Source organism: Portunus trituberculatus, chromosome 38 (genome assembly GCF_017591435.1).
Source record: "Portunus trituberculatus isolate SZX2019 chromosome 38, ASM1759143v1, whole genome shotgun sequence".
NCBI classification, from domain to species: domain Eukaryota; kingdom Metazoa; phylum Arthropoda; class Malacostraca; order Decapoda; family Portunidae; genus Portunus; species Portunus trituberculatus.
The window spans coordinates 25,971,543-25,979,042 of record NC_059292.1 but is presented as its reverse complement, the minus strand read 5'-3'; the positions used below and the strand labels follow the sequence as shown (position 1 = coordinate 25,979,042).

The 7,500-nt window shown below is 40.0% G+C and overlaps 1 protein-coding gene and 1 pseudogene across 4 annotated transcripts in view; one reads left to right on the top strand and one right to left on the bottom strand.

Annotated features, from left to right (window-relative positions):
• Positions 1 to 7,500, bottom strand: part of LOC123514651 (5-hydroxytryptamine receptor 1-like) — a 456,202-nt gene that overhangs the window by 167,830 nt on the left and 280,872 nt on the right. The gene's annotated exons all lie outside the window — the stretch shown is intronic.
• LOC123514912 overlaps positions 3,031 to 7,500 on the top strand; it is a 21,385-nt pseudogene continuing 16,915 nt past the window's right edge.

The following is a 7,500-nucleotide window of genomic DNA, read 5'->3' as shown; positions in this document are numbered from 1 at the left end:
GGTGGTGACATTCACGTCTCAGTAAACTTAGAGACATCTAGGCTATTTCATGTTCCTTAATAAGACACTAAATGAGGGAATCACGAATACTTAACTATGTCTTAGGTTAACTATTAAGGATGCTCATTAATTACCTTACCAGGTTTTCTCAATTCTCTTTTCTCGTAGGAGTTTTAAGAACGAAAACAAAATGAGAGCAATTTCTAAGACTAAGCAAGCAATTCTAAACAATAGCATAACAATAGATCAATTTTAGTTACATTTAAATCTTTGACCAGCCTTTTCACATGACTATATAATCTAACTCGCTTTAATAATCAAACATCAAAGACTGAAGAACCAAAACATCAGCTGCAGTTTGTTCTTCCTATCCTTTGAAACACAGGCAACAAAAATCAAATACCAATCTATCAACTAATCCAACGCCAAAATAGTAACAAGGGAACACTGTAGCAATTGGGGTAAATCTTTCAGAGGAGAGCAAGACGCCAAGACACCGAGGCATGGGAGGAAGGCACAACTCGTAAGAGGTTCGGGGGTTTCAAGACGGCAGCTTAAAGAGGTGGACGTGTTGGTGGCGCTGCTGCCTTGCCGGGAGACTGACTGCAGGGTGTGATGAGATGCCTAATGTTAAAGTGAGAGAGAGAGAGAGAGAGAGAGAGAGAGAGAGAGAGAGAGAGAGAGAGAGAGAGAGAGAGAGAGAGAGAGAGAGAGAGAGATTGTGTGGTTAGGTAAGTGGATAGATGTGTGAATCGCCTTACTAATTTCCTTTTTATATACTTTAAAGGCACAGACTAAGAATAAAGAAAAATAGCTTGAAAACTGGTAAAGAAAAAACATGCTTATAAAGAAAAACATGCTTATAAGGAAGTTCACACACACACACACACACACACACACACACACACACACACACACACACACACACACACACACACACACACACTTCTCAAAATAAAAATGAAGAACTCCCTAAACAAAGACCAATTCAGTATAGGGAGAGCGTCGATAACTAAAACTCATCGCACCTCTTGGCCTTCACACCGTTCATTGTCTGTCCCTCCGCGTCACTTAATTAAATCCTTCCAATAGCATCCATTGAACTACCCTGGCGTAGCTACAATAGGAGTTAAGAAAGCAAGCACACTCTTTGAATCTAGTCAGTAATTTACCCTTCAACTTTCATTCCCATAGTCCATTTTGTTGTATTCCTTTGCATATACCTACTTATCTTTAATATTTTCTTTTTCATTACAGATATTAATTATGGACTTGTCTGAAAAAAAAAAAACTAAGACTCTCATCATTTCTACGGATCATTTTCATCATTATCACTCTTATTGTTGATAATTTGAGTGAAATTCGTTATAAAAAAAATAGAAAAAAAAGATCATAAAAAAATACATATAAGATGTTGTTAATCAGATTATTACAAAATGAGACTTGAGTACGATTTTTTTTTTCTTTTATTTCGCTTATTGTCACGTTGGTTTTAGATTTTCATATTCTTTCACATTATTTTTGTTTTAGCTGACTGTTACGTTCATTACACATCTACATTTTCTTTCACTCATTCTCATTTTTTTTATCCTTTTACGTTAATGACACATTTTTTTTCTTTTTGTTTAACTTCTCTTTTTCTTAGTTTTCTTTATTGTTACGTGTATTATAACTGTAAGCTGTCCTGCCACTTGTAGATCACAGATACGGTTCCTCCTCTTCTTCTTCTTCTCCTCCTCCTCCTCCTCCTCCTCCTCCTCCTCCTCCTCCTCCTCCTCCTCCTGTCACGAGACGTCCAATAAGTGGTAGTTAATTAAGGGTAATGTGGGAAAAAATGCCGCGACAACTTAATTACTGGCTGGGATCATTAGCTGCAGGGATTGTCCAAGACATGACGGTTAGAAAGTGCAGACTGTTGCTGGTGTTGTTGTTGTTGGTGGTGGTGGTGGTGGTGGTGGTAGTGGTGGTGGGGTGGTAGTAAACAAGTATTAGTTATTATTGTTTTTTTTTTTACTAGTATTATCATTAGTATCATTGCTATCATTATCATTACTATTTTTATGGTTATTATTATTGCTGTTTTCGGTTTAAGTATATTTATTGTTGTTTTTATTATTATTAATGTTATTATTATCATTATTATTATTATCATTATCATTATTATTATTATTATTATTATTATTATTATTATTATTATTATTATTATTATTATTATTATTATCATTATTATTATTGTTAAAATTATTATTATTATTATTATTGTTATTATTATTATTATTATTATTATTATTATTATTATTATTATTATTATTATTATTATTATTATTATTATTATTATTATTATTATTATAATCATCACTATAATAATCATTATCATCAGCAGCATTGTTAATATCATTGTTGCTTTTGTTGTTGTGGTAATTATTTTCACTTTCACCACTATTACCATTGCTGTTGCTACTACTACTACTACTACTACTACTACTACTACTACTACTACCACCACCACTACCACTACCACCACTCTTCCACAATCACTATTACCATTTGCTCCATTACCACCACTACCACCACCACTACACACCACCACCACCACCACCACCACCACTACCACTCACAATCACTACCACCATTAGCTCCATTACTACCACTACCACCACCACCACCACCACCACCACCACCACCACCACCACCACCACTCACCACCACCACCACCACCACCACCACCACCACCACCACTACTACTACCACTACTACTACTACTACTACTACTACTACTACTACTACTACTACTACCACTACTACTACTACTACTACTACTACTACTGTATCATCTATAATGCGACTATCACCACCATCAACACCACCACTACATTACAACTACTACTAAGCCACTAACACAACAATCAACACCACTAACACCACACATACCCTCCTTGTGGTACCATTCACACACACTTCTACCCGTGACCATTCCCTCCACACCGTGCTCGGCCCCTCGGCTATCTCATAACACCTAGACAGCGACATATGACCCCAGTGTTGCAGCGCAATTACTCAATTCCCGCCAACAGCTTCCACAACACTTCACTTACTATTCATTCTCGCCGCCGCGGACTCAACGGACCCAACCGAAACTTCACACCCTTAGCCCGCATGTGTCCAACCTCCAATATCTTGACTGTCATAAATGCGTCGTTCTCTACGGTATGTACACAAAGGTGGCTTACCCCGCCTCCCGCCGCTGTGTCCATGGAAGTCATAGGCTCATATTGAATTACTTTTTTGTTCTTGTATTTGCTAATGTCACGGAAATGCCAAGTGGGGTTCTGGAGATTTTTTTTTTTTTTATATATAGTTTGGGGTTGTTTTGGTTATTGTTTTCTTTAGGGTATAGTACATCACGTGGTGTTTTCGCCATACGTTTTGTTGCCCTTTGCTAGAACCTCTTCATGAATCAAAACTAAAAAAACAATAAAAATAATCAAATTAATAATAGTAATGATAATTCTTTCTTCAGTTATCCCCAGAATCACGTAGAGTCCCTTGAAAATCAGAACAACTTCCAATACACAGCAAAAAAAAAAACGTCAATTTTGTAGAACTGACACGTTTAAGAACAGTAAAAAAAAAAAAAAAAAATGCACAGCGCCACGGGCAGACAGCACACGTGTGGATGAAGTAAAAAAAAAAAAAAGAAAGTGAAGGGTTGAAGTCTTACCCGCCTCGCTGCCACGGCCTATTAAACTCGAGGAATCTAGGCCGAGAACAATTTTTGATACTCGTATACAACAATTTTTCACTGCGCATGTCAGTTCTGCCTCACGGAGACTCATCCCGGCCCAGTAACTCCTCTCACCACGCACTTACCGCCACACCACACAGCCTGCGCTCAGGAAAGGTTTCTTAATCATCGCTTTTTATGATTGGCGACTTGCTGGCTGCGCGTGTCACTACATTCGAGACACCTTATATACGACACAAGCACGCCGGTGATGCAACGCTAATGTCTCTTTAATGCCTCGCCTTGCATGGACAATCAGAAGTGGAGTAATCTCCTGCATTCACTTCCACTGTGTCTCTGCTTTGTCTTGCTCTTAAATCCCTTGATCTGCTGACAGTCTTTTTACCGAACCTGACAATTAGTAGATGCTTAGCTCACTAGAGGATTTGGGACTGCCAAGAAGAAGCAACACAATCACAGAGGAAGGAGTGAGGAGGGAGTGTGACTTTTGGCTTGGATATGTTCTTTTGATTTGTTTACAGTCTCCTTTTCGAGCCTGTCAATTATTAGTTTCTTAGCACACTAGAGACCTTGACACTGAAAAGAACAACACAGAGGAAGAGGGTGAGAAGGAAGCGACAATAAGCGACAATAAGTATCTTCTCACCACACCAGAGGGCTTCAGATTGACGGAAACAACGGATAACAAGAGAAAGCAGTATGATACTCAGTTTTTTATCCAGATCTAAAGTTTCCTTATGAAGCCTTTTGATTAGTAGACTCTCAGCACACCAGAGGGAAGGAAGTACGGTATGATATGCAATTTATGACCGTCACCGTACACCACTTAAAAATGCAAATGTCGTATAAGAAGACATCGTTTGTATTGCTCACAATTTCCATTATTTGAACTCGATAGTCTTTGAATTCTAAATGAAGAGAGCTTTGTCCGTCAATTTTCTAAAACATCTTCATGGTCCACATCACGGAGACTCATTAGTTATTCACATACACAAACAGGCTCGTGAAGACAATAAGTAAATGAATAAATAAATAAATGATAACTCATCCTCCCCCCCCTCTCTCTCTCTCTCTCTCTCTCTCTCTCTCTCTCTCTCTCTCTCTCTCTCTCTCTCTCTCACCAAGATAATTAAGTACCTCTTTTCCCCTTCACTCGTGTCTCCTCGTGTGTGCTGCCAACGATCTCACTTAATTCCCTTCCTATTACCATTACCACTGCAAGGGTCACTATCTGTCATCATTACTATTCCCTGCATAACAAAAAGGCGCGTCACTCTTACGTAAATTGCCTGGAACTGATGCTAATTAATGAACATACGTACTGTTTTTTAAAGCTACACGGCTGACTGACGGAATTAATTAGCGTGGTGATTTCGTTTGGGTTATTTCTCTTATTCTTTTCTTTATCGTTTCCAGAGAAGTAGTGGGTTGGCTGGAGTCAATGTTTGTGTGAGGGTCTGTGGATCTTACGAGTTACATTGGGCTAGTCGTAACTCCAAGGAAGCATCGTTACAATATTGATCACTATCTGTATAAATTCCGCGTTTGCGTAAAGAGAGGGTAATAATATAATGAGGTCTACAATTTTTCCTTTCTATTTTCACTCCGAAATTTTTTTTTCATTCACGAGTTCTTTGCTTTCCTTTTTCTTCTTTTATTAATTTTCGCTTGTCTTTTCCTCTTCTTACAGCAATTCTTCCTCCTCCACATCCACCACCATCACCAGTTCTTCCTCCTCCTCCTCCTCCTCCTCCTGTTGCTGTTGGTGCTCGTCTTCTTTTTCACTTAAAGCTCATTTTTCTTCTGTATTTCTCAGATAATCCTCCTTCTCTTTCCTCCGACAAGACCACACTGCAGTCTCTCTCTCTCTCTCTCTCTCTCTCTCTCTCTCTCTCTCTCTCTCTCTCTCTCTCTCTCTCTCTCTCTCTCTCTCTCTCTCTCTCTCTCTCTCTCTCTCTCTCTCTCTCTCTCTCTCGACTGCTGCTCATGTCACACAGAAGAATAGAAGACTTCCGATACTCATCAAAGAAAACCTCGGATGTGTGAGAAGGAGGAGGAGGAGGAGGAGGCACAATGAAAAGTGGTATATATACAGTGATAGGTACATAATAGAAAATAACGTCTGAGAGAGAGAGAGAGAGAGAGAGAGAGAGAGAGAGAGAGAGAGAGAGAGAGAGAGAGAGAGAGAGAGAGAGAGAGAATATGACCTCTTTTATTTCTTCATAAGGATATACAAAGTTACATTGCCCCTGAGACCTGCCATGTGATGCTCCTTTCTCTGGCTGCCACTCAGACTTGTAATGACTGAGGAGGAGGAAAAGTAGGACATGAAAAAAGTGAAGATGGAGGAAATGGGAGAAGAAACACAAACGATCATAAAGGAGGACTTATTAATGACATTCCTATTTCTTTTCACATGGTTACTTGCTATAAAAAGTGTCCCATTATCAGATGCAATAGATGAAGGCTGGTAGAAGTGAAGGTGCACACAAACATTAACTGACCGACTGAAGAAATGTTTATCTTAGTATGATTAGAATCCTTTCCGAAATATTTCAATTATCATCTTTTTCCTTAACCCTTTTAGTACCATGCAACGTTTCGATATTCATTCTGGTTACTATTTAGGCTATTTCTATTCACCTTCAGAGACTTTGGTGGGGATTAGAATAGTAAGTACTGTGGCCACTATCCTTTTGACCTCCATAGACCCTTCCTAATGTCAATAAAATGGTCTAATCGTGTACACAAATATCAAGGTAAAAATGTGTCCCTGTATTGAAGGGGTTAATGAGTGAGGCCGGTATTTATAGACTCTTTGTTATCCCATCAAAGGCTACAGAGATAAATAGCCAAGTTCCCCCATGTTCTTTTTTTCCTATCAATGACATATACTATTTATTTATCTATCACTAAAACCAAGGATATATAATTAAAAACACGTTTAAATTCTTTGAATATCTGTTAAAAAAAAAAAAGTGGAGACAAGACACCAAATAATTTACGAATACACTCCTATAGCGAAAAGGATAAAAGACAAGAAAGAAGACAAGAAGAAGGAAAAGCAGGAGTAGGAACAAGAGGAACACAGGAACACCAGGGAGACACAACTGAGCCACTCCTATCCAAACCCATCCTTCTTCACCCTTCTCCTCTCCTCCCTTGCTGCCTCGCTCCAAATCCCTCACCTTCGTCTAGCGTAACTCACCAGGACCCATTCACGATGAGATTTACATGCGCCTCGGGGCCTGTGCAGGTGGAGAGGTCCCGCTAATTAATGGAACAGGTGCGCTCCCCGGCCCTCTGCGTGGGTGTCGCCTGTCGCGGGAGAAGGATGGACGGTCCCCTGGCACCACTACTACGTTACTGGGCTGCTAACGGCTCGGGGAGGACACGAAAGGGCGAGCATGGGGACTAAGAGGCATAGGGACAGGAAAGAGGGACAATGCAGGACAGGGAATGGAAATCTATGTAGTGCAGAAAGGGTAGTAGTAGTAGTAGTGTTAATGGTAATGGTGTTGATGGTGGTGGTTGTGGCGGTGGCGGTGGTGGTGGTGGTGGTGTTGTGGTAGTGGTGGTGGTGGTGTAATAGTGGTGGTAGTGGTGGCCGTGGTAGTAATGGTAGTGGTGGTGGTACCAGTGGTAGCAGTAGTAGAAATAATACTCGTAAGCAGCACAGTAGTAGTAGTAGTAGTAGCAGTAGCAGTAGCAGCAGTAGCAGCAGCAGCAGCAGCAGCAGCAGCAGCAGCAGCAGC